Raw genomic sequence first — 27,500 nt, 5'->3', positions numbered from 1 at the left:
GAACATATGCTGCTCAAACAGAAAATGTGCTGCTAAATACCGATGTTAAAGCAAGTTTATTTTAACAGGCTAAGGTTTTTAAAATGAAACAAACTTGAGACAAACCAATACTGCTGTGAAACTGTTTTATTACTTGATCTCCATAATTATTTGTGTCTCTCAGTTTGCAGTTCTGTATCTATGTGTAAGATTTCTGTGGTCATGCCTCTGAAAGTGCTGCTGAACAAAGTCAGTCAGGAAAGCAGCCCAGATCTGGTTTTGTGCATCTTTGTGCTGTACCTGGAATTTGAACCAAGACTGTTGAGCTTTTGTGTTTGCACAATGTGTTGTATATGTATGCCTCATTTCTTTGTACCCACATTCACACACACACACACACACACACACACACACACACACACACACACACACACACACACACACACACACACACACACACACACACACACACACACACGTGATATATATATATATATATATATATATATATATATATATATAGAGAGAGAGAGAGAGAGAGAGACATGCATTTGGATTTTATGTTTTTTTATGAAGGCACACTATGAGTTCAAAACTGTTATTTTGCTCCACAGTTGATAGCTTTGGGAATATTGCCAAAGTGGTACTTTATAACTTGTTCTATTTTTTAAGTAGTGAAATCCTCTTGACATGAAATTAATTTACTAGCAGACATGTCTCCTTCCGAGCAACTTGCTCCTGGCTCATATACCAGAGAAAGTACAGTTCACACATCTGCTGTTACTGTTACTTTCTGTCTGGTGAATCTGGCACTACTTTTCCCTTTGTGCGAGTGGGACAAGGCATAGTTTAAGGGTACTTTATATACCTGTTGCTATGCTGTCATACTTAACAAAAGGTTCAGTTTCTGACAGTTATCAATATACACACATAAATATACAGAAAAGCTGCAACCTCTTACCAGTAGTGTAATTACTATTGCCGTGAAAGCAGTAATTATCATTTCTCAGTGTTTTCAGATTTCCCTTTTCATGGAGGAGCTACTAATCTCAAAGGAATTTTCCTGGGAAACCAAGTCAAAAGCTTTCCTTTGAGGCATGTTACATGAAGTTCTGAACATTTGTTTCGTACTGTTTGACATCAGGCTTCAAGTATTTTTCACACTGGCTATGGTTATGCTGATGGAAATGTTTTATTTACATTTTGTGTTGAATGTGCCCATCAACTTCATGCTTCATACTGGAAAAATCTAGTCCATAACTCTGTAGGAGGCGTATTTGACTGTTGTTTTCTCTTGGTTGGTCCTTTCCCTTAATTTTTTATATAACCTCTTTTACTTACATCTAAAGATATAAGCAGGATTACATACATGTGCATTCTAATTATAAAATATGAATTGCTTATCTCTCACAAAACAAGTAAAAAAGATTGTGACTGGTGCATCTCCATCATACTTAATACAAAAAATTATGATGAAAGTAACCGTCTTTATCATAAAAATCTCCCGTATCTCACTCTCCGCTTTGACCATCAAGTACCGTTGGGGCATTGTCTAAATAGTTTTTATATATATGTGATTCAAGACATCTTCACATTTCAGAGTATCATCTTAAGTATTGTAACCTGTAGAAGCTTTTCCTAGTTACCTGATAATGCAAAGATCCTGATCTCCAGATTCAGACATTATAATGCTTAGATCCCTTTTAAAATCCTTTCAAAATTATAAATCCGGTGAATAACAGATTATTCCATCATGATATCATGATGAACCAGTACCATGTCTTAAATGTTTTTTGAATCACCTAGGTAAATGTAATAATATGTAATATATATATATATATATATATATATATATATATATATATACACACACACACACACACACACACACACACACACACACACACACACACACACACACACACACACACACACACATATATATATATATATATATATATGGGTCTACTGCTCTACATCGAAAGAACACTTCTTCGAAATAGAGCAGGAGACCCACACTTCAGCGAAAGTTCACTTTCGCTGAAGTCTAGTTCCCCAGGTGACCCAAAAAACAAAAAAACACTAAACTATGTTTTTGCTGCACCCCCCCATGTGGGGGGGGGGCTGTGCCCCCCACACCCCCACTACTTAAATATACCAACTCTGAGATCACACTACAGTGGGGAAAAGGGAATATTCCCATTCCACGCTGTAGTGTGACTGCCGAAGTCAATGTTCGAAGTTTCACTACTTCGAACAAGTGGACTCGGTGAAGTGGGTTCGAAGAAGTAAACCAGACAATAGCCCAAGACTGTTTTATAGATATCAGATTATATCAGGTTAACATTCATATTATGATAAACAAGACCATTCTTGATATATCAACCTGTTATGACTTAGAGAGGGTGCAATCCATTCATCACCAATCATGTTTAAGGACGGATGCCTTTTTTGCTTATTATTGCATGAATTGTTTACTTTTGTGTCTGGCCATAATATTTGCTACCTTGCCGATGTAAGGTTTTCTCACACCAATGATAAAAAAATCATTTTAAGGTATGCTTTTATATCATATTAAGATAAGCAATTTTTAAAACATACAAATGTAAAATCCCCTTCTTGCCGGGAAAGCAATAGATGTTTTTTATTTAGAGATGCTCCTTTTTCCATGATCAATAAGCTTTCTTTCTGGCCATCCTGCAAACCCATTCCTTTATCCCAAGAGGCTCAAATTTCCATCCATTCTTTCTATTCAAAACTAAAAGTCAGATGTCAGAGTGAGAAGTCAACCCTTACAAATAAAATCTCCTTTCAACTCCATTGCTTTTATTCTGCTGCCGTACATAGCGACAGAGCCTGTACCACAGCTGTCTAGGGTAAGTATCTCAAATACAGACACATCTTATGTAGCAGGGAGCCTCAGAACACAAAACATTCAAGGACATCATTGGAAGTTTAGCCAGCACATGATATCAATCACCCTACAATTGCTGTATCTATAGATAATTTATTTTATTTATCCTTTGTTGACCAGGTTAATCCTACTAGGCTAGTGGCCTCTTTTCAGAGAAGACCCAAGGTGAAATGTATACTACAAGGGAAATTTGGCCAGGACACTGGCAACTTCCCCTGTCCTTTTGATAGGTGCCATGGAATTTTTTACATCTACGCAAGCTACCGCCAACTCAAGCAGATGGCACTTCAGTTTACTGTCTCATCTGAAGGGCAAGAAACGTAGGAGTGCAACATCCCCCTCATGCTGCACTGCAGTGTCACCAATTCATCTTTCTGGTGGGGGAATAGAACCCACAGCCTTCTGCAGGCAAAGGTGAGTGTGCTATCTGCTGCACCACCAACACTAATAGATAAGCATATTCAACACATTTGCTAATGAGTTAGAAATGTAAAGACCAGAAAAAAAGAAAATATCAAATTGGTAACAGCCAATACAGCAGATGTAACCAAATTTCAGAAATAATCAGTACTATATTAATGTCTAATAAAATAAACATGTTATACATATTCGGATTTATTCACATAAATCCACAAAGTTAGTGCGTGGATTCTTTGTACTCAAAATAACAGTTTGAATCAAGACTGGCCAAACAGCAATTTGAAAGTTCAAATCATTCATTTTCAGTCACAATATCATGTGCTTCTTCCAATATTTGCTCTTTCTTCCCTTTTCTGATGCTCAATGAAATGACGCTATGATCTTCTGAGGAAATCAACTGAAAAATGCTGTCTATAGCTAGTTACCCATGCACAAACAAATTTTTTCCAGTAGGAGAATAAACCTTAAATAAAAGTTTAATGAACCAAGACAACACCAAAATGATCTGAATCTACCTGACTACTTATATCCTATATATAACATTGGGACCTTGTGGATATTAACATGTTAACATAATTAGCTAGGCAACTTGACTCCTTCATAGGCCAAACATTCTTTTCTCTCAGGAACTACAAATTACCAACAGGTTCTTTATTCATGCCCTATCCTCTACCTGTTTCAGATTTAAAGTAACTGTCGCTCTCCTACTTTGCACACAGTAGAAGAGTCTTCATGGGCTCTGTTCAAACAGCTTTATTATATACAAACACATCATGATAGAAGTTTACTGTCTTTAACTTAAGTAACTTATATACAAACTAACTACTGCAATCATACATGCTGACTCTCTGGCTGCACTCTCAAAATGGTACTGGGAATAGCACTTGTCCGGTATTTATATGTGCATGTTCAGTCCTTGATATGCTTCTTAAATATGCAGCACATACACTCTGATCTACAGCCTCCCTCTTTATGAAATAGATCATGCAATGTTATGAATCTATTTGGCATGCAGATATCAGAGGTAGTTCTTTGTCATGCATTTATACAAGACTAGGTACATATATACAGTTAAGTCCACGTTGCTGTGTATTTCACACTGGGCCTGGATATTCGACCATATCATGTGACATAAAACTGGGAATTGGGTTTAGCAACTGGAGCTGTCCCTACAGAATGTTCAACCTTGGAAGTATTTGGAACATCTTCAGGAATAGAGTTAGAGGTTGAAATACACTCTGGGATGAGAACAACGTTTGGTTCACTCTGAGATCTAGAGTCTATCACAGGAACAATGCTGCAATGACTATTCTCATACAGGAAGAAGATGCCTGCAATTTCTTCTGTACTCCACACCCTTAGATTCTACAAGATAGGATCTTGGCTTGGCACATATACCTGTAACTTGACCAATCAAGTCAAAACCTTTCGCTGTTTGTATTCTCACTATCTCTCCTTCCCTCAATGGATGAAGAAATCTGCTCGATTTATCATAACTGGACTTCTGGATAGAATGCTTCATGAATAATTGAGCCTTGATGCATCTGTTTTGTTTAGCTTTAGGCCTCAATAAACTGTAACTAATAGGTAGCATCGTTATGGTTTGCCTGGATAGAAGTCTTTGAGCAGGTGAGCCAAGATTATCATCACGGGGTATGTGTCTGAAATTAAATAAATTCAAAAAGACATAGGTATTGTCTAGCTTTGACCTTTCAAGTAATTGCTTTGCACTCTGCACTGCACGTTCAGCTAGCTCATTTGACTGTGGATATTCAGGACTGCTAGTAACATTTACAAAATCCCATTCTCTTGCAAATTTCTGAAACAACTGACTAGTAAATTGAGTACCATTGTCAGAAAGAACTTTGTGTGGACTACCATGGACTGAGAAATGGCATTTCAACTTAGTAATAACAGTAGTGGATGTTAGGTTAGGCAGTAAGTCAATCTCAAACCAATTTGAATAAGAGTCTACCAATACCAAGTAGTGTTGATTGTCTCACTCGAAGATATCAGTGGCTACTGTTGACCAAGGTAGTTCAGGAACTTGACTTAGCTGAAGCGGTTCTCTTTGCAAATGCAGTCTAGTACTATTACATACTGAACAAGAAGAAATTACTTTATCAATGTCTTTCAGTAATGAAGGTCAAAATACTATCTCTCTCGCTCTTCTCTTACTGGATGTGAAACCTGGGTGACCACAATGCAAAATCTGGATATATTCTTGTTGTAAGGAAGCAAGAACAACAATTTTAGGACCTTTGAGATTGGGTCTATATTAGATAAATGAAAGGTTTATCTTACCAAACGCTGACATTATCGAAAATCCCGGAACTCGAAACTGCAATTGTGGGGGCTGCACCCCCCCCACTAAATATATATTCCAACTCCGAGATCGCACTACAGTGAGGAAAGGGCAAATATTCCCATCTTCACTGTACTGCGATCTCACAATTCCGGTTTCAGGTTCCGGGAGTTTCGCTCATGTTAGTGTTCGGTAAGATAAACTTTCGTTTATCTAATATAGACCCGAAAATAATGCCATATTCCATCAACATTTCACCTCTGTAAGAAAATAGGTTTGCACTTCAGGTGGTACACTAGATTGCTTTGACAACTATCCAACATTAATGTAGTGACTGAGCTTTTGCAAAATTGGATCAGTCTTTATGTGATCTCTTACTCATCAAACCTAGTGGTAGAAAAATTATGCACTGCCATCATGTCAAAGTCAAAATTCTCTGTGTCAAGCTGTTCTGTCATATTTCTGGGTGATCTGGATAAGGTATCAGCCAGATAGAGTAGTTTGCCTTTCGTATAGACCATTTTGAAATTGTACTTCTACAATCTGAGCATCATTCTTTGTAATCTCACTGGAGCTGAATGCATAGGCTTCTTTAGAATAGTAACTAGAGGTTGGTGGTAAGTTTCAATCTGAATAGCTCGACCATAAATTTAATCGTGAAACTTGGAACATGCAAATACTATTGTCTAAAGTTCTTTCTCGATTTGAGCATGCTGCATTTCAGTTTGGGTAAGTGTTCTAAATGCACCGGTACTGGTCTGCCCTCTTGAAGTATAACTGCTCCAAGACTAAATTTTGAAGCATCACAGGAATGCGTGACTGGTTTATTCACATCATAGTATCTTAATGTAGGTGGGGTAGCAATTTTCTGCTTAAAATCTTCAAATGGCTTCTGGTGCTGTTCTAACTATGAACATGCAACATTTGTGTGGATCAGCTCTCTTAAAGGTGCTGTCAACTCACAGAACCCTGGTATAAACTTGCCTAAATAATTAACCATACCTAAGAAATGCTGTAGAGCTTGAATATTGTCTCAAGAATAGCTGCTAGCTTGTTCGGGTCTGGTCTCAAACCAGTACTCGTAAATAAATGACCTACATATGTAACTTCTGGTAGTCTGAATTTGCACTTCAGAAGACTGAGCTTCAAGTTTACTTCATGTGCTCTGTCTAGAACTCTTTTTAGGTTTCTGTCATGCTCTGTTTCACCATTGCCTCCAACCAATAAATCATCTACTATTATAGCACAAGGATAAACTGAAAAAATTTGCTCCATTGCACGCTGGAAGACTTCACTTGCAGAATTTATTCTAAATGGCATCCTTAGGAATCTGTATCTGCCAAACGGGTTACCAAAAGTGGTTAGGAATGAGGATTTGTGATCAAGCATCACTTGCCAAAATGAACTTTTTGCATGTAAGACAGAAAAAAATAACGGCATTCGGTAATAGGGCTGCGACCCCTTCAACTGTGCGCATTGGATGATATGGTCTCTTCAATGCTTTGATCCGATCTCTTGGGTCAATACATATTCTGATTTCATCTGTGCCTTTCTTGTGAGCTGCTACCATAGACATCACCCATTCAGTCGGTTCTGTAACTGGACAAATTACACCTTGCTGTACCATTTTATCCAACTGAGCCTTAACTTTATCCTGCATAGCCATCAGAACTCTTCTTGCTGGTCTGACCACTGGAGTGAACTCTGGGTCTAACTTCATGGAATACACAACTGGAAGTTTGCCCATGTTATCATCAAAAACATCAGCATACTCTGAAAAAATGGCTTCAGAAAAATTGGAACTAGGAGATGCACTTATGTGGTGAATCTCTTTGGTAAAAGAAAGCAGATTCATTCTCAAACTATCTTTGAGACCCAATAAAGACTGTACTGGTCTTTGGACTACATAGAATAACAAGTTGTAACAGTTTTTGGCCAAATAATATGAAAGCATCACTGAGCCTTTGGTTTGAATTTCTTCACCTCCATAAGCAACACTGGCCACATTAAGTTGTTCATTAGTTCTCACTTTAGCAAATGTGTCTGCTGCTATAACTTTATACTTTGAACTAGCGTCTACTTTAAGCTTTGTGGATTTACCATTGATCCAGGCTGAAAAAATGCTTCACTCTTTCCAATAAATTCACTGCATCAACTCTCTCACCAATTACTGATACACCATCTACATAGAAAATTGACTGCTGCGGCTCTACTTGATCAACTTGCTTTTTTGTGTGACCCTTCTTTACAACTGTGTGGGGCTTACTTGTTTTGCAAAACTTTTGAAAATGGTTCCATTTTTTACACTTGTGACATTGCTGACCAAATGCTAAGCATTTCTGTCTTTTAGACTCATGATTTGCACCACAATTGTGACAGTTAACAATAAAGCTGGACTTGGGTTTTGCTGATTCACGCTTGTCCTGCACTGAGGGACATGCTCCTTTAACTGAACTATTCTTAGAACTTGCTGGAAAGCTATGTGGTTTCACTGGTGAGCCAGCAGGTGTTGTGGCTGCCATATGCTTAGGCCTACTTCTGTTTGCCACGTGTTGCATGCTACCTACATTTGCTCTGGAGTCTGCAGAAACCATGCTCTTGTCACTTGCAAGCACACTTGTGTGTTTTTCTGTAACCTCGTGGATATGGCAAATCTCAATGGCTTTACTCAATGTTAAATCACTGTCATGAAGCAAAATCTTTCTCACAACAGCGCTATTAATACCACACATGAGCCTGTCCTTTATTAACTCATCTTTTAAGTCACCAAACTGACACATTTTGGCTTTGTTTCTCAGGTCAGTTATATAAGCTGCAAAATTTTCCCCTGGTTTCTGAGCTCTCATGTAAAACAAATGCCTCTGTAATGTAATATTTGTCTGGGGGTTACACATTTCTCTGAATTTGTGCTTCAAACACTTGGGGCCTTCCCTTGATTCAGCCTGTACAACCTTATGACAGTTTTCACCTACTCCCTCATATACTGCTGGTGCATACACAAATGAACGCTCTCGTTCTATGGTCTCTGACCCAGCTAAGTTTAACAAAATGAATGCCCTGGTGAGTGCATCTTTATCTGGATAAGTTGCTTTTATAAAAAAGTCATACTCTTGCTCAAATATTCTCCAATTCTCTGCAATATTATGATCAAATGCAAGTGGTAAGAGCTTTCAAAATCTGTCTGCCATATTGACACACGCCAGTGAAGGGTTTTGCAAATAAGCACAAACACATACACATACACATATGCCAGAAATGTATGCCAATATTTGTAACTTTCCCTAGTAGCACAACAAGCCTCTTTGTAACTAAACTTTGTAAAATAAGTCTGTTGGGCATGTAATACTCTTGAAATTACTGTATTGCAAAAGTAATTTATCATCATTTTAAGAAACATTTCAAATAGCTGCACAATGCGAGAGAATATCAGAATCAATAACATTTTGAAGTAATTGCACTTTGCAAATAAACTGTACACAGCACACTGAAATTTCCCGAAAATGGTGGTACCTTGCTAGGCAATTCTTTACAGTGCAAGAAACACTCTGTAATAGCGGCACTTTGCAAATAGACACACCCAGCACAAGAAACTTTTCGAAATGACTATACTTTGACTGTACTTCACAAAACAGTTGCAATTTGCTCACAAATAAACTCTTCGGAATACATACACAGTAATAAGCACACACTGTAAGCACTTTTACACTCTTTGAGATGAGATGCTTCAAATAACTTTAGTTATGCCCTGAATACAATACAAAGTCGTAGTTGTGCTAAAACACAGCACTTTGCCAAAACACACAGTTGCCTTGCTTTATTTACACTTAATGTGCCCTTTTCTACCCTTATTATATTTGTTTTGCTCGTTTAATCTCCTTTCATGCCGAATGCACTTTTCTTGTGCTCGTTCTAAACATGCCCATTTTGCCTTAAACATGCTCATTTTAATTTAAACATACTTATTTTACTTTTCTGATAATTGTTTTGTCAAATATCATAAGTTTAAACATTTCCCTAAGTTAATAAACCTTTTGTGCCTTCTGCTTGTTTAATAATGCTGTTTGTGCCCCTGTAATGCTCCGTTTTACCTTTTTTATAAAGTAAGCAGTTCATGCAAATTTTCATTACCTTTGATTCTTTTCTGGCTGTTTTTTATTCTCGTTTCTCTTAGTTTACCTTCACTGTCATCTCTGTATCTCTGAATATTATTCTCTACGATCCCGGTTCTGACACCATGTAGATCTCCTACTTTAGGCACAATAGAAGAGTCTTTGTGGGTTCTGTTCAAACAACTTTGTTATATACAAACACATCACAACAGAAGTTTACTGACTTTAACCTAAGTAATTTATATACAAACTAACTACTGTAGTCATAGGTGCTCACTATCTGGCTGCACTCTCAAATGGCACTGGGAATAGCACGTGCCTGGTATTTATATGTGCATGCTCAGTCCTTGATATGCTTCTTAAAGACACATCACATACGCTCCAATCTACAATAACCATTGACAATTTCTATCTGGGAGGTATTAACTTGCTTCCTAAATTCCTTAGTTTTCTTGAGCAGAGATAATAATCAAACTGATCATACTTTAAAATGTTCTCACATTCATATCAGGCAAATCCTTATTGACTATGAACTTTGACAGTTTGCTGTTAATATCCAAAAAAGAAGAATAAACTGATCATCAGGGCTGTTGTTCAAACATTTAATAAAACCTTGGTAAGTGCTTTCATGTATAACACACTTCTTCAGACCATAAAACTCTGGAAACAGCCAGCTTTAAATAGTTTAACTAATAATAGGGGCTATGTACACATTGGTTTACAAAGTCCATTGAACATGTGGGAGAAACAGACAAATGTAGGTTTTGTAAAACATAATTGAATACAGTTGCACACCTTGTTGCTGATTGTGATATACTAATGGCAGAAGGACTGTATACTGAAAGGTATAATAATGTGGCAAGGCTGTTGCACTGTGTATTGTGCAAACATTATAGTAGTGAAGTGGATGAAAAACACTGGAAACATGACCCACAAAGCATCATAGAAAATGATGTTTACATCACATGGGATCACCCATTACCAACAGTTCAAAAGACAGATGCTAGAAAACCAGATATAGTGGTCCATGAAAAGGAGACAAAAGTAGCATTGATCATTGAAATTGCCACATCCAGTGACTACAGTGTCTTGCGTACAGAGAGACACAAAGTCATAAAATATCAGGATTTGCAGGCAGAAATGAGAGCAATGTGGAAGAAAGATACCCAGACAGTTTCAATAGTAGTAGGAAGAATGGGTCTCATAAAAAAGAATTTACAGTCGTATTTAGATGTTACCAATACATTTAACCCCGTATGAATTGCAGAAGGAATCATTACTGGGCATATTGCGGGTGCTGCAAAGAGCACTTCTGGTTAATATCAAAGACTGGACCAATACTAATTTCATGAACTTTAATTGTACTTTGACTTAGGAATGGGATCCATTCCCATCATGACATTAGAAACCCAAAAGACTTGGAGACATTAAAAAAAAGAGGCATGATTTTCAAATCAGTCTAAACTATCAGTTTTAATAGTCATTCTATAAAATGAATTTTTAGAAGTTTGCCAGAGTAACACATGCTGCTTCTTTTTTGTGGAATACATGTATAGTGGAATATTAGAAGGAAGAAACATTTCTTAAAAATTCAGGCTGGCACTGTGCACTATTAGTTATGTGGATAATTTCATTTCCCAATCATTTCAGTTTTGCTAATACACTTCTGTCACTTTGTAGCCAGTATTTTTAAAATAACCCGATCCCCCATATCGGTCATTTATCATCTCAGAGTCTTTAATTTCCCTTCCTTCCTATTGTCAGTAGCCTGCCTTTCTTCCCTCTTGTATGGCAAAAATTGGAAGGTGTCCCCATTACTGTCCAGAGAATGGATCCAGTTTGGTGGTATTTGTGCTTTATATATTGAATATTGTATGAAGATACACTGTACTGTTTTACCCAAATTTAGTTGTTTTCACTTGTGGGGTGTACCTTTTCATAAATGCTGTGTTCCTGGGTCATTGCTGAAAAAGGTCCTCATGTCTAGTTCACTACACTGATATTGAAAAAAATAAATAATTCTGGGAGTGGTTTGCAACATTGCAGAGATGTGCAATGCCTGCCACAGATAGCCCTCACCAGTGAATATCTCCAAGTATACTGGTGCCCCTGATTAACTTATTTATTAATTTATTAATTCATTCACCAGGTTAGTGAACTGATCCATAACCTAATACTGGACCATGTATTCCTTTTGTGGTTAATTAATTAATTGTATTATAATTGCAAAAGGCCTAAAGAAATGAATGTTTACTTCCTTTGCTTCACAGTTTGAGGATAGTACTGTGCTTCAGATCACTTCCAAACATATACATTTAGTTGTTATTTAAAGTACCAAATGTTTGCTCAGCAACCTCAGAGCACCATCATTGTTGGTACCCATGTTGGTGCCTCCTGTGATCATGTCAGATGAACCGGTTTCAGTGGAGGATGAAATCTAACATTTCTTGAGTTTATCCTCAAGCTAAGCCCTCAGTAATACCATCAACTATGGTAATGCCTTGCTGCAGCTTTCCTACACTTATAAAGTGTTTGCCAAGAAGTATTTTAGTTTGTTATAAGAAACTATGTAAAAACAATAGGAAACTGTTTCAAAACATTTGAAGAGCTGAAGTCATTCTTTTGATCAAACTTCAAGATGTGAATCATTGCAAGAAGGCAAAAAGAAAATAAATCCTTCTGCTGACTCTTCTAAGGAAGAGGATTTCTGTATGAGAGAAATTCATTCTCTTTCTCGGGATTTTGATAAGGAAAATTCTTCCTCCTACTTATTTGATTCTCCACCAGAAAATGTTTCCTTCATATCTAAATTTTATGGGAGAATATTTCATATGGCCACTGACTAATCTTTCATCTACAGAAAAAAAGACATGGAAATATGACAAGGCTTCCGTATGTGGAATGGATGGTCTCTCCTCTCTGCTATAATTTTAAAGATGTATTCAGGGCAAACTGTTTCCACATTCCTAGTCTATACTACATCACTAAAACAAGGTTGACCAGTTGTATAAGTCTCCTTTTGGCAAATAACATTTATGTAATGCACACAAGGCTGATTCTGCAACTATCTCTACAACCTTTACCATAAATGGGAGAACTATTCACTTATCTCCATTCTCACCGAACAAGGACGCTAGATAAAGACAGTTAAAAACTTTTCCAGAGCTGGACCTTTGGACATTAGATCATTAAACTATTTGTCTCACAAGGTTTCCTGCCAGAGATCCAGGTATATTAAATATAAGAAAACCTACAGTGTATTCCTAACAGTAATGTCACAGACAGAATAGAGAAACTAGTTACAAGGATTGACAAAACTGGCTTTTGTGCACTTAAATGTGCTTACAGTGCTATGGATACTGCTTCAAAACTTGCCACATCAGGAACAGTTTTAAGAAGGCTATTTTGGAATAGAAAAGAATGCTAACCATCAGTCTTCCTTTCAGTTAGCTGGCCAGTCATTCCTTACTGGATGAGAGTATTTCCCAGCCTATTATTTTCCTGTGAGGAGAGATAATGGAAACCATCAGGATTTTTTCATGCTATCCCACCAGGAAGTTCTAAGCCCTGCAGTGGATCTCTTGAACTCCATTGTGTTGTTTAGCATGGGAAAGCATGGATGCCTCTACATACATGCTACTTTCCCAGGCTGCTTCTGTACAACTCATCACTTGGCAGCATGTACTGTGCAGGCCCATGCTCCAAACACCTGGTGATCATTTTAGGTGTCACCCAAGTGGTGAGCAAGCACCGCCTTTCTCCCCCAGGATAGGTGAAAAAGCAGTGGCACCTTATTCCCAGCCTTCCTGAGCCATCCTCTACAATATTCATGTTGATAGTCAAACACTGGCCATCTGCACTGCAGTCAGGGCTTCACCCTTGTGTGCCTCAGGAGGTTGATTTGGATTTGGCTTGGGATGAACTGATAAGGTCAAGACTCTTAAATGGTCCTATAACATCTTTTTCCCTTTGGGTAACCAGCTGATGACAATAGAACTGACTCAGAAAAGAACAGCAACATGTAGTCTTCATTCCAAGAGTTGTATTTATCTCTTATCCCTCAACCTTACAAACATCTCAGTACTAATAAGAAACCATTCGAAAGCAAAGGAAGTCCCTTACAGCATTTCCATCATCAACAGCAATTTGAAGGGAAGTACTCTATAGCTTTAACTTCTATGCATCAGCAAAGATTATTAAAAAAAGACTTGAGATTGTCAAATTGAATGTTATCTTGCCCAGTCCCTCTAGTGAGATAGTTTTAGACATCATTTTACCTGACAACAGACTGAGGCAGATACATGGATCTTGCTAACAATTCACTGAGGCTACATGATAAGGCTTGTTCAGAATCTGCAAGTGCAGTTTGCTCCACAGACTCCATCTTGTCAAGTAGAGTTGGCTCTTCAGAGGACGGTTCAACTTCTGGCAAGGTATGCTTTCTGAAGAATTCCTATCAGCCAAAGAGGGAAGGCTTTACCTTCAAACTGTTTCTGCTAATAGAAAATGGCAGCACCTCAAGGCCTGTTCTAAACGTATCAGTTGCGAACAGTTTTGTAGATGCAAGAACATTAAGAATGGCGACTTTGAAGGCTATGCTCCCTTCTATAGATCACAATTCTTACATGGCTACATTGCATGTGGAGGATACTATCTTGATATTTCCAGTTTTTATGTCTGCCATTTCAACTATCCATAAACCCCAAATTATTTGTTATCTATTTAGCTCAGGCATTTGTACAGCCAACAAAACAGAATGTAACCATTTTCTTGTTAGCTAAATAAGAAAGTAACTTCTGACACAACACATCACTCTTATCATTGAATTGTTCCATTCTTTAAGAACAACATTAATTTACAAAACATTTTCCCTGAATACTTTAATATTAGTAACATTCATAGAGATATATAGGTCCAATGTTAATGAATGTCTTTCCAACTTAAGAAAACAAAAGAGAGGGACAGTTAGTCATGTTACAATTCTCACAGCAACAAGTTGTCCCATGAAGACAATTTATGAGAGCTCTGTGGTACATGCCTGCTTAAATTCTTTTGGTCTCTTAAGCAAAATAACATATGAAGAAGACATAATGACATCTGAGAAACATTTGGAACTAGTCTACTAATTCTTTGGCTGTGATGATTCCTGTGTCACATGATATGAAGAAGAAATCCCAGTAGTGATCAGGCATGGACAGCTTATCCACAGTCATGTTATTTCCACCATCCAAAGTTTGGATTCTCATCACATGTTCATTGAAGTATGCCTGGGGAGCTCACTTCACCAATTTGGCACTCCAAGGCAGCTGGTCCCAGTAGGAAAATTGCTTTAAATCAGTATAAGCTGCTTTTGATTGGTTTCTTCTTCTTTTTTTACTTGTAATTTATAATTTAAGTGCAGCACTGCGATAATTGTAGCTGAATTGTGGGTAGAGTATGCAATCACAATTTTTCACTTAGTAAGTCCTGCAACATACTTCTTCCCTCTCTTCTCTGGTGCTAGACACTATTGTGCCAAATTAAATTGTGTTGAGCTGTGCTAACCTGCTACCAGCTGCCTTATTCTGCACCCTGGCATTCTAAATAGTGCACTGGTGTGTTAAATAGTTTGTGAGTCCTAACAACCACCCTTGTAAACCTATCTCAACAAGCACTCCCTTAGACCTATTGACATCCTATCATACACAGCACTTGAGATCATGGAGAGAGAGCAGTCTAGCCTGTTGTCTATTTTCAGCCTTCTAGCACTTGGTATCCTAAGGGAGTATAATAACTGACTCATGCTCACTGAATATGAAGTCCTGCTCTGCTTAGTAGATTCTGTCTGTGAGAAGTGTAAATACTTAGCCAATTTGAAGGCATCCCTCTTTACAACCTGGACTTGTTTTGTTTGTTTTGTTTTGTTGGTTTTTTTGCCATTGAGGGGAAAATAAAAAAACAATAAAAAGATAAATGCTGAATGTGCCAGAAAAATGCCAAAAAAAGAATATAAGGTGGAGGTGGAGATGAGAAATGTGGAGGCAAGAATACAATGCATGCATACATATGCAAGTATATAAAAAAAACTTCTGGAAAAACTTCATGTTGATCAGGAATGGTTAAGGAGAGGCGAACTCAAACCAAGAGATGAAAGGTTAATATTGGGTGCCCAAGACAGTGGGCTATGTATGCATTGATTTACAAAGTCCATTGAAGATGTGGGAGAAACAGACAAATGTATGTTTTGTAAAACAGAACTGGAAACCGTTGCACTCCTCGTTTCTGGTTGTGTCATACTAATGACAGATGGACTGTTACAATCGTATTTAGATATGTTACCAATACATGTAAGCCTGTAACATATCTAAATATGATTGTAGATTCTTTTTTTATAAGACCCGTTGCTCCTACTACTATTGGAACTGTCTGGGTATCTTTCTTCCACATTGCTCTAGTTTCTGCTTGCAAATCCTGATATTTTATGACTTTGTGTCACTTTGTACGCAAGACACTGTAGTCACTGGGGGGTGGGGATTTCAATGATCAGTCCTATTTTTGTCTTTTTTTCATGGACCAATACATGTAAGCCTGTACCTGCGCTGATGGTGCTGTGGTAACGTTGTCGCCTCACAGTTAGACACTGTCCGGTTCGATTCTCAGATAGAGCGTCTTCTGCGTGGAGACATGCGTGAATGGACGTACCTTTGTTGAAGGCTGTGCATCAGGGCTGGTAACTCGGCACGTAAAAATCAACTACCAATCATTAGCGGACCGGAGTTCTGCTGTGACGACCTCTAACCGGGAAAAGCTGAAAGACACAACAACAACCAATAAATGTAAGCCTGTACAAATTGCATAATGAGTCATTACTGGGTACATTGAGGGTGCTGCAAAGAGCACTTTTGGCTGACATCAAAGATTGAAACAATACTAATTTCATGAACTTTAATTGTACTTTGACTTAGGAATTGTGTCCATTCCCGTCATGGTATTAGAAACCCAAAAGACTTGGAGAAATTAAAAAGCATGAGTCAAAGTGCAACATGCAACTCAGGTTGACTTCCTCCTAGTAAGGAAAGTGCATGGGGTAGAATCAATAACTGCAAAGTCATTCTCAGTGAAACAGTTGGCCCACAGCATAAACCACTGGTTGCCACAATCTGCTGCAAGCAGTGGTCAGAGAAGGCTCTAAGGTCAACACAGACCAGGTTGAAAACATGGAAGTTGACTGGAGAGAAAGCACAACAATTTAAGGAATTACTCAGGGCTCTAGCTCCCCAAGAAGAGGAGAAAATAAGTGGAGCTGAAGAATGGCAGCACCTCAAAACAGCATGTGTGTGGACTACAGAACAGATATGTGGCCAAGACAGGTATGGAAGCAAGGTACATAAGGAAATCTGGTGGTGGAATGCAGAAGTCCAGGAAGTCATCAAAAGAAAGGAGGAGTGCAGGAAAAAGTGTAAAACAGAAAAGACTGACCAGGCTAGGAAGGAATACTGGTTGGCTAACCAAGAAGCTGAGAAAGGAGTTGCAATAGCAAAGACCATGGCATTGGGGGCACTCTATCAGCTTCTGGAAAGTGATTCAGTAGATGTCACAAAGAAACTATATCAGGTTGCAAGGCAATGACAGAAGGATAAAGAAGATAGTCAAACATTCTTCATAAAGGATGCCATCAGTAACTTGCTCACCAGTCCACAGGACATCACAGGCAGATGGAAGGAATATTTCCAGCAGCTTCTGAATGAAGAAAACCCCACAGACGTTGTACTGCCTCAGGCACACCATATGATGAGAGAAGAAGAGGAGCCCACTCTAGAAGAAGTAAGAATAGCACTAAGGAAAATGAAATCAGGGAAAGCAACAGGCTTAGATGAGGTCACACCAGATAGGATAAAGATGCTGGGTGAGATAGGGGAGAGATGGCTTCTGAGGGTACTCATAGCAGTGTGGAGAGAAAGGCATATCCCTGATGACTGGAGAATAAGCATACTTGAGCGAGTGCACAAGAAGAAACGGAAAATCTACAACTATGGCCAGTACAGAGGTCTAAAACTCCTGTCACATTGCATGAAAGATCTGGAGAGGGTGACTGATAAATGGACACACAGAGTAGTAGAATGAAAGATGGGAGATGAGCAGTTTGGACTGAGATTAGGATACAGCAGAATGGACAGATAATGGGGAAGAAGCTAGAGATGAGAAAAGAGTCCAAATGGGCATTCCTAGACTTGGAAAAAGCATATGACAAGGTCGCATGAAAGTTGGTTTAGGCAATACTGTGGTGATTCAAAGTCCCAGAAACATTGGTAGAATTAGTGCAGGCTATGTACAAGGACCCAACGACTCAAGTATGAACAGTGTTTGGTCTCACAGAGGGGTTCCCAGTGAGAGTGGGTGTGCACCAGGGTTCAGCACTGAGCCCACTGCTGTTCATACTGGTGATGGACTACATTAGCAATCATGTCAGAGGGAACAGATCAACAAAGTTGCTATATGCAGGTGATGTGGCATTACAGGCAGACTCTAAGCAAGAAGTTCAGCAAAGGATAGGGGAATGGAATGCAAAACTGGATGCACATGGGATGAAACTAAGGACAGATAAGGCAGTGGTAATGGCAGCAAATTGAGGAAAGAAGAAGTTGAGAATTGAGATAGAAGGGAAGACACTGGAACAGGTTAATAGCTTTATGTATCTGGGAGGGGTGGTTGGGGAGAAGAGAAGTCTGAATGAAGAGGTCAAAGCTAGAATTAGAGGGGCTGCAGTCAACCGGTATATAGTCTCATGTGTAGTGAATGGCAGAAAAATGACAAAGAAGCTGAAAAGTAAGGTGCGCAAGACAGTAGTACTACTGTATGGTACAGAAACCTGGGCAGTAAAGGCAGAGCAGATGAAGATGTTAGAAGTGATGGAAATGAAGTGCCTGAGAAGGGTGGTAGGATGCTCACTGGGACAGATGAAGAAATGAGGACATAAGAGCAGAAGCCAAAGTATCTCCACATGTAGAAAAGATCCAAGAGAACAGATTACAGTGGTTTGGACATGTGCAGAAAAGCAGAAGACAATCTGGTGAAGAAGATTTGAGACAGACTGGAAGACAGTAAGAGAAAATGAGGATGTCCAGCAAAGTGGTGAATGGATTGTGTGAGAGAAGATCTGCTACAGTCAGGCATGAGTGTCATAGAAGGCAGGAGTGTAGCACTGTATTGAGAGAGATGGAGATAGTTAACATAATACCCTGACCCCTTGTAGAAAATGGGAAAAAGGGGGTTGATGATGATGATGAGACAAAGTGCAATCTCTGGCTGTGTTCTTCTAAGATGTAGCAGAAAAGTCAATAGTAGTAGCAAGCCATTTTCTTGATTTCTTGGGCCAAATGGCTTCCACTGTTCTGATGGTCCCCTTACCAGGTTTATATGAAGAAATCACTTTTATTCTTCATTCAAGACTGTGAGAAGCATGGAAAGCTTTGAACTGTAAGAAATGAGCTTTTCATCAAAAAGGGAAGATTTGTGTTATATCAATTCTGCTAAATATTTTAAGTTGCACTTCTAGTAAAATGTGTAGTGAGACTTTTCTGTACTTTTCTACATTTTCTGTGTTTTAATCAAATATGTTATCTGAATGTTTTTTTAATTTTTTCTGGGACCTTAGTACTGTAGTTTCATTGGCAGTTGTGGGAGAATTATGCATTACTGCAAGATCTGTGCATTTTTTTATACATTATACTGCACTTCTATCTCCATAAGTAGAATTACATGTAAAAGCTAACTGTATTTTGAACTCTCTGAGTGGGACCTTATTCATGTAGTTTCATTCACAGTTGTGGGAGAACTGTGAACCAATGCAGGGTCCAAGCCTCATTTAGTCATTCACTACTGCATCTTTCCATAAGAAGTCTACTAGTAGATCTATGCCTAGTCTGGTGCCTTAGACTGTAGTCTGGATTGCAATAGTGGCAGTATTGTAATTTTCCCTGCAGGATTTGTGCTTCTGTGCTGTTAGACCCCTAGATTCTGTTTATCATTTGCCTGCTTAAAGCTGCATTCCAGTGCCTTTCTGTTTGTTACATTGCTACCATTTTTCCCTGTTCTTGTTCTGCCCCAGCCTTCACTGATATGATACATTAAGTAGTATTCTCCCTGCTGCTCCCTACTGTTTGTAAGCTAATTATAGTTTTCCCTGTCCCCACTGTTAAAGCTAACATTTCTATCACTTGCTACAGGTTCTGAAGTCACAGAGCTCCACTACTGGCTTTATTTGATTGATTCCCTCTTTAATAAACCTGTTATAATCAACACAGCACTATGCCCACCCAGGGTCTTTTATTCAAGACCCTGAGAGTACTGAAAAGCCCTTAACTGTGAAAAACAAGCTTTTCATCAAAAATGGGAAACAAAAAGCTTTTGTATTAACTCTGCCTAAATATTTTATGTTGCACTTAAAGTGAGATATGCTATTTATTTTCTTGTAATTTTCTGCATTTTTCCAAGTTTTTAGTCAAAAAGTTATCTGCTTGCATATTTTTTCCAGTAGCATTTTTATTAATTTGTGTATTAAGTACAGACTGGTTTATAAAAAAATGTGAAAAAAATACAATGCTGGTTACACAAGTATTACAAATAGTAACTACTAGACATCACTACTCTAATTCTTACAACTATATACAATATCTACAACAGTGGTACTAAGACAGGAGTGAGGAAATGAAAGGACAAATGTACATACTTCTAAAATGTAAAAATATTAAATTGTTAAGTCCGTAACTGTTTTAGAAAAATGGGCTTATTTAATTCAACTGTTCGGTAATAGTTACAGTACAGTACAGCAAAACTACACCTTTGTCAGGTGAATAGGATATGTTCGAAGAGTAGCTTCCAAAATTTCTGGTAATAAGCATGTTTCTTAACTTTCCTTATAATTAGTGTTTGAGAGGAATATTTATTTTATTTATTTATTTTATTTTATTTTACATTTGTTGACCGGGCTAGTCTAGCTGGATACATGTCCTTTTTTAGTAGAGGCCCGGGGAGAAAAGCTCCAACAAAATGACAAGACATTTTACATTTCAACTCAAAATAGTAAGGATTAACATAGGATAAAAAAAAAACAATACGAAAGGCTATGCATGCTGATTATAGGACATAGACATAGTCTAAAGCAAGATTTTGCATGGTAGCATTGTGAAGGCAAGAGTTAAAGGTAATGAACTCTGAGAAGGGGTGGAGTCAAAGGTGGAGAGGGGTCGATAAGTTAGTCTGGTTCGGAACAGGGGCATAGCCAGTGTGATTTAAGATATTCTTTGAGATTAGATATATATGTTGTGGCCATATTTCTAAAACCCTTCCATGTAAGTTTGATGTGATTTAACCAATTTTTAGTTATATATAGTTTAACAAGTGAGCATATAATGATTAGGATATGTAGTTCCAATTTAAAAAGTTTTAAGTCCATAATGTGAAGAATTGCTAACTTCCAGCATAAGGTTGATTTATGGTATCCCATCTTTTCAAATTGTACCTTAAGAATGCACCACAAATTCTGTATTTGCAGAACCATAAAAAGTGCAGGAGATCTGCTTGGGGATACGAACAGCATGTACATAATGGCAAGGATTTAGAATCAAATTTATTCAAAATCATGGGAGTGTAATAGACATTATTGTTGATCATTAGTTGTGTGTATACTAGTTTTTTGAATGGAGAAAGATTAACAGTGAGGTTAATATCTTTAAGTTTCTGTTTTTCTGAAAGTGTGCTTCCACTGCTGTCCCAATAGTTGGAGTATAGTAATGAGTTTTCATATTTAATGGAACTAATAAGTTTATAGGTACTGGAGAGTACTTTCCTTTTACTGGATAGGTTTTCCATAATGTCTATTAGTCTATTTAAATCATTCTCATTAATAGGCGAGTCTTTAATTATTGATGGAATGAGCTCCCTAATCTGTTTTAGGATGATGGTGTATTTTTTATTTACCTTTAAGGCTTCACATAGTCCTTGCGGTGTTCTCTCTTTATGTTTGGAAATATCCCACACAGTACATTCCTTGATTATTGGATACTCCATATGATTTAACATTTTGTTATTGATTCTGATGTTTGCGTTTAAATGGATAGGTTGAAGGAGCGATAGGACCAATCCACTTGCATATTTTAACTTGTTCTTGAACCTTAGTCTTGTTGCTTCATTTGCAGTTGTGTGAGAATTGTGAATTACTGCAAGACTTGAGCATCATTTACACATTATACTGTACTCCTATCTCCATAACTATAATTACTTTAAATGCTAGCTGTATTTTGAACTTAGTCTGAGATCTTAGCCTTATTGTTTCATTCACAATTTTAGGATTAATTTTGCAAATGACTGCAAGCTAGGAGCAGTTATTGAATCAACAAATGACTTAGCCATCCTGCAAGAAGCTTTGTCTCAAACAAATAACTGGTATCAGAATCATAGACTTAAACTAATTGCCAAAAATGCATTATCGTATTATTTGGGAAGTCACCTATCCTGGGAAACTAACACATACACAGCTGAAAGTTGACCCAGTTGTTTGGGATTTGGAAATTTATGTGGAGAGTGACCAAACTTTTAAGCAACATGTCCACTGTCATAAGGAAGTCCTTCTATATTGCACAGCTTATAAACAAAGGGACTGTGTCTAGGTCTAGAGAGTTCATTCCCCCCCTCTACTCAGCCCTCATTAGATGAATTATTGAGTATAATGACCTCTTTGACATGTTTCTGTCCAGACACATGCAACAACTGGAATGTTCACAGCAATACCTTACTAAATGAATACAAGGCCTAAACAATATGTCCTACATGGAATGTCTCAAAGCCCTGTCACTATACTAGGTATCTTACAAGCCGCTAAGAGGTCACCTGTGTTTAGCATACAAGGCATCCACTGACAAGCTAATAATACTGATGGATATAGTACACATCAGCAAGTCAAATAGTGTCAGAAATAATTGGTCCAGGGATCTGAACCTCTCCTGCAAAATAACAGAATGGTTTGGATGGACAAGTATATTTTGCTGAGGATACCACTGCTCTGGAACAGACTCCCCATTCACATAAACAAAGCTCATACCTGTCCATATTCAAGCACAAATTAGATGGTTAATAGAACTGTTGTCTGTACTACTAATAAACAGAGACAGCTCCTAAATGATTTATCTCTCATGGATCCCCTCAGATTATCTATGGTATGATCTCAGTTATTCTCAATAAGGGTAATATATATTTATCAACCATGGGATGGGTAAGGCCAGTCCAGCACCAAATGTGATAGGTTAATTCAAGCAACGAAGGGAAATTGACTAGGCTTACATGTCTCAGAAGGGCAGCAAGCCCATTATGTACCTATGAACTTTCTTTTTCTGCTGCATATTTTCTGTCTGTCCTTGAGCACTCACTGTGTGGGTCATTTACTGCAACTTATTATACTGACTTATTACTGAACCCTCTCTATCTAAAAAAAAAAAAAAAAAATCTTTGCTTTTTTTCACTTTTTCTGAAAGCAGTGTTTTTACAGGCTTGCTGTTCCTGAACTGTTTGGAAGTTTCTCTGAGGAGCCATTTGATCAGTGGGCAGAATAACATTGATTGAGCAGCCCCCCCCCCCGTGAGGTGGTTACTGACTTGAAAACTGTATTTTATTATTCCCTTTTGGGTCTATTTTCTTTTCTTTCCAGCCCCAGCTATCAAAGCACGCTTGCTTTTGCTTCTTGATTTAAGCACGGAGTTGCCACTAGAGCAGCATCGAGGGCAGCCGGTTAAACAAGGTTAAAAGTCTGTCATACCAACTCATAGAGACCCCTATGCTGTGGGAACAAAAAACAAAATCATGTGAGGCACTCGCTGGCACTGTTCAAGAGGAATCTTGACCAATGGATGATGGAGATCGCAGATATACCCCCAGGGATTACTCTTGTTCGTCACTGACAGAGCACAGCAAAATAAAAATAATATATTTAGTTTTTATTCAAACTAGGGGTGTGTAAAGCCAAATAACTATGGGCTAGGCTTATAAATGCCCTTGGGCAGATAGCCTAGTATGAACCTATGAACCTATGAACCTATGACAGTGGTTTCTAAGGAACTCCTGAATCAACATTCATAGACACTGGAATGCACCATCAGACTCTTACCCTGTATCAGGAAAGAACTAGGTAGGTGAACACAGCTACTGCCTTAGACTTTGCCTTAGGGTACCATGCTCTGGATCTTAAAATATATGGTTCATAGTGTCACAGTTTCATTAACAGCAACTTACAAACATTTTATCCTAGTATGGTTTTGTGATGGTTAGGTCTTACATCTTTAATTTGGTTGTTTTTTTGAGGGTGTGACTGTTACCATTGGTGGGTGTCACCCTGTTCATGTCACTTAACTCAACTTTGTTAAGGCATTTGATTCTATTCCCTAGTTAGACATTGTTGATAAACCTTGTCATCTAAAATATTAACTCTTGTGTTAATTGATTAATAATTGGTCTCTGATCATATTCACAAGGTTCAAACACTCAGGGCTCACTGTTTTCCATTTCTGACAGACTCCTACATGTAGATCTGTATTTTGTTTTTTGGGCTTCATTCTTGGGCTATAAAGACATTCCCTGGGATTCATGAAGCTCGGCGCAAGGACAGCGTTAGCCTTGCACCGACCGTGCGGCGTAGAGATGACGCAGCAGCACAACATGCATATTAATGAAGGTGCACTGCCGTAATGGCCACGTGCATAGGAAATGTGTACGAGTGCAGGGGGCATGTCCAAGCACTGCACGGAGGCGTGAACATGTCGGCTGCATACGTGCAACCTAAAAGGCTGACTAGTACAGCCTGCCTCTAATAGTAATCACTCCTGTCAGTGTCCGTGGATACTGAAATGTATGCAAAGCATACAAGACAGTTTTGCGAACACCAAAATAAAAAGTAAACATAAAGGCACGTAGCTGAATATTGAGTCCCCGTCTCTCGAACAAATGATATTTAAAACCCCGTTCCCATATTCCATTGTAGTGTCAATAGTTATACCAAGTGGAAGTGAAATGCATCGTGTTAGCGCGCTGCCAATTGCAAAGCCTAGCCCAATGGTTAGGGTTACCACCTGTCCTACATTGTGAGGGACAGTCCCCCTCTAGGCAGTTGTGTCCATATCAAAACCATTATAAATGTCAAATGTCTCGTGATTGTAGGACATAATTATGTCCCATATTTTATGTAATAGTCCCATACAATACTTATTTCTGTATATAAAATATCTAAATGTTACAAGAAGCAGAATAAGCAAGTAAACGAAACAGAATAAGCAACAAAACCACTACAACAATAAAAGCTTATATTTAGGCATAAAACTAAAGTACTATCCTTTGTATTGACCGTGGGTATGTGTTGGCCTGTAAACTCTGATGTGTGTCCTGAAAATGTCCCATCCTGGTCATATGAAAAGGTGGCAACCCTACCAATGGTCAGAGCATTCGCCCATATCTGCCCATTCGCGGTTCAAGTCGTCCTTGTCAGGACGGCTCATAGATGAACGGGTATTACCCGGGTCTACCTACCATGTCATGAAAGATAAGTATTTGCATGTACCTATGTGCATGAAGTACAGCATGTGGATGTTCAGAAATGCTATGAAAGATAAGTATTTGTGTGTACCTATGTGCATGAAGTACAGCATGTGGATGATCAGAAATGCTAGGGTAGTCCTCACAACCATATTGGTACCAGAGATATGTAGTGTACGCAATGTGTTCTGTTGACTGTGCCATGGGCCATCAATCAGAGAAGGGATGGATGGTGTCTGTGGAATATGGGGGTGGGGGGTGACGGGTAATGTAATAATTCGCCAAGGTGAGACTGGGTTGGATGCACAATAGGTGAACTGGAGGTGTACGAGGGAGCAGTGTGTGAATCAGGAAGATAACCAAAGAACCAATATTCACATCCGCAATACAATCCCACAAACATATGAACATTAAAAAGTGCAATACACATATACAGAAACTTTACTGGCACATACCCACATAATGGTCTGGCCTGAACTGAGCCATCCAACCCCAACACACCTGGATACATAAATGAATACCCATCATCCCCTTCACAGCACCCCTTCCTGAACATCCACCAAAATCACCCATACTCGGGCTGGTAGATAGGCGCAGCCATATCTGCACATAGTGACCCCTACTCATATCTAGTAGGCAGTCTCACCCTAGGAAGTCTCTGGATTGCAAACTATGTATCCCTTGCATGTATAACCCTACCTCATTTTCGTAAAGCTAAAGGAATCAAGGTCATCGGTCCCCACAATTTTTGGGTATCTCTCATGGGATAAGTATCTGTTCTAAACATTAGACTTGGTGTCACAACACGATGTCCAGTCCTGTATACATCTGGACACAGGTTGTATGAGCAGTAGTTGTCCACAAGACTGCTCAGCCTCCAGCCGGTCCTGCAGAACCTATGACCCGGGATTAAACACCTGACCATGATGCACATCTCCCCATGTGCATTATCAGGAATATATACCTTACACATTCGCATAGTGGCAGTCAGATATAGGGTGATTAAGGCGCTTTAAAGCAGACGTAAGTAGGGTTACCACCTGTCCCACTTTGCGAGGGACAGTCCCTTTTTGGGCAGTTGTGTCCTGACCAAAAATAATACAATGGCAAATGTCCTGTGATTGTAGGAAATACTTATGTCCCGTATTTCATGTAACAGTTGCATAAAACAGTTATTTCTGTATGTAAACTACTTAAATGTTACACGAAACAGAATAAGCAAGTAAACTGCTACAAGAATAAGCTTTCATTTAGGCAAATAAGTAAAGTTCTAACCTTTGTACTGACCGTGGGTATGTGTCGGCCTGTAAAATCTAATGTGTGTCCCGAAAAGGCCCCACTTTGGCCATTTGAAAAGGTGGCAACCCTAGACATAAGCGGGTATGCAAGCTTTAATGCGCGACGGTAAGTGGAGGTGATTCAACAGTATGGAAAATGTAAATAAGCATGTAGATGTATATGCATGTGTATGTACAGACTGATATGTATATATATATATATATATATATATATATATATATATATATATATATATATATATATATATATATATATATATATATATATATATATGAAGAATGAACATGGTCACAATATAGCAGTCATAATGAATGTGAAAGTAAACAGCAGCGGAAATCCCCGTAATATTTAATGCTGTTATATATTAGGATGACCATAGGTGAGCACACCTCTGCATCCCCAACCACAGGTAGGATGCTAAAAGTGGAACGAACAATCTCCCCGTGCTAAGTCTGAATTTCAACTAGGTACAGGGCAGTCCCGGTCCCCAGTTGGACAAGCCTAAACCCAGATGACCACATGAACACCCTGACAGTCAAACACATGTATGTGCCAGGACTATAGGCTTTGGAGGTCTGAATATCCTCGGAGTGAATCAACATGTGGCACGGGTCCAGAGCAGTAGGGAATAGGGAATGGCGCATGTGTAGTAGTGCGGTTTTCCCAACAGGAAAATGGATGCCTGCTGTATAATTGAAGTGATGAGGCATGTGTTCGGGTAACTATGAACCATGGGTATACATATAAATGAAGCAGAACACCAATAGTGTAGTGGTTAGAGCATCCGCCTAACGAAAAGGCATTCACGGTTCATGTTCGACTATAGCACATATCATTTTCCTTGTGGAATTAATGTTGCTCTGCTGTAAAGCCAACATTTAAACATGTAAAGGTGAACGTGTGTATCACATGGGACTAT

General features: G+C 38.5%; 1 protein-coding gene across 1 annotated transcript in view; it reads left to right on the top strand.

Moving 5' to 3' along the window:
- LOC122808223 (membrane progestin receptor delta-like) overlaps positions 1-27,500 on the top strand; it is a 579,888-nt gene that overhangs the window by 764 nt on the left and 551,624 nt on the right. The gene's annotated exons all lie outside the window — the stretch shown is intronic.

Source organism: Protopterus annectens, chromosome 8.part0 (genome assembly GCF_019279795.1).
Source record: "Protopterus annectens isolate FY-2018-M chromosome 8.part0, PAN1.0, whole genome shotgun sequence".
Taxonomy (NCBI): Eukaryota; Metazoa; Chordata; order Ceratodontiformes; family Protopteridae; genus Protopterus; species Protopterus annectens.
The sequence above is the reverse complement of the archived record's forward strand: the minus strand, read 5'-3'. Positions and strand labels throughout refer to the sequence as shown.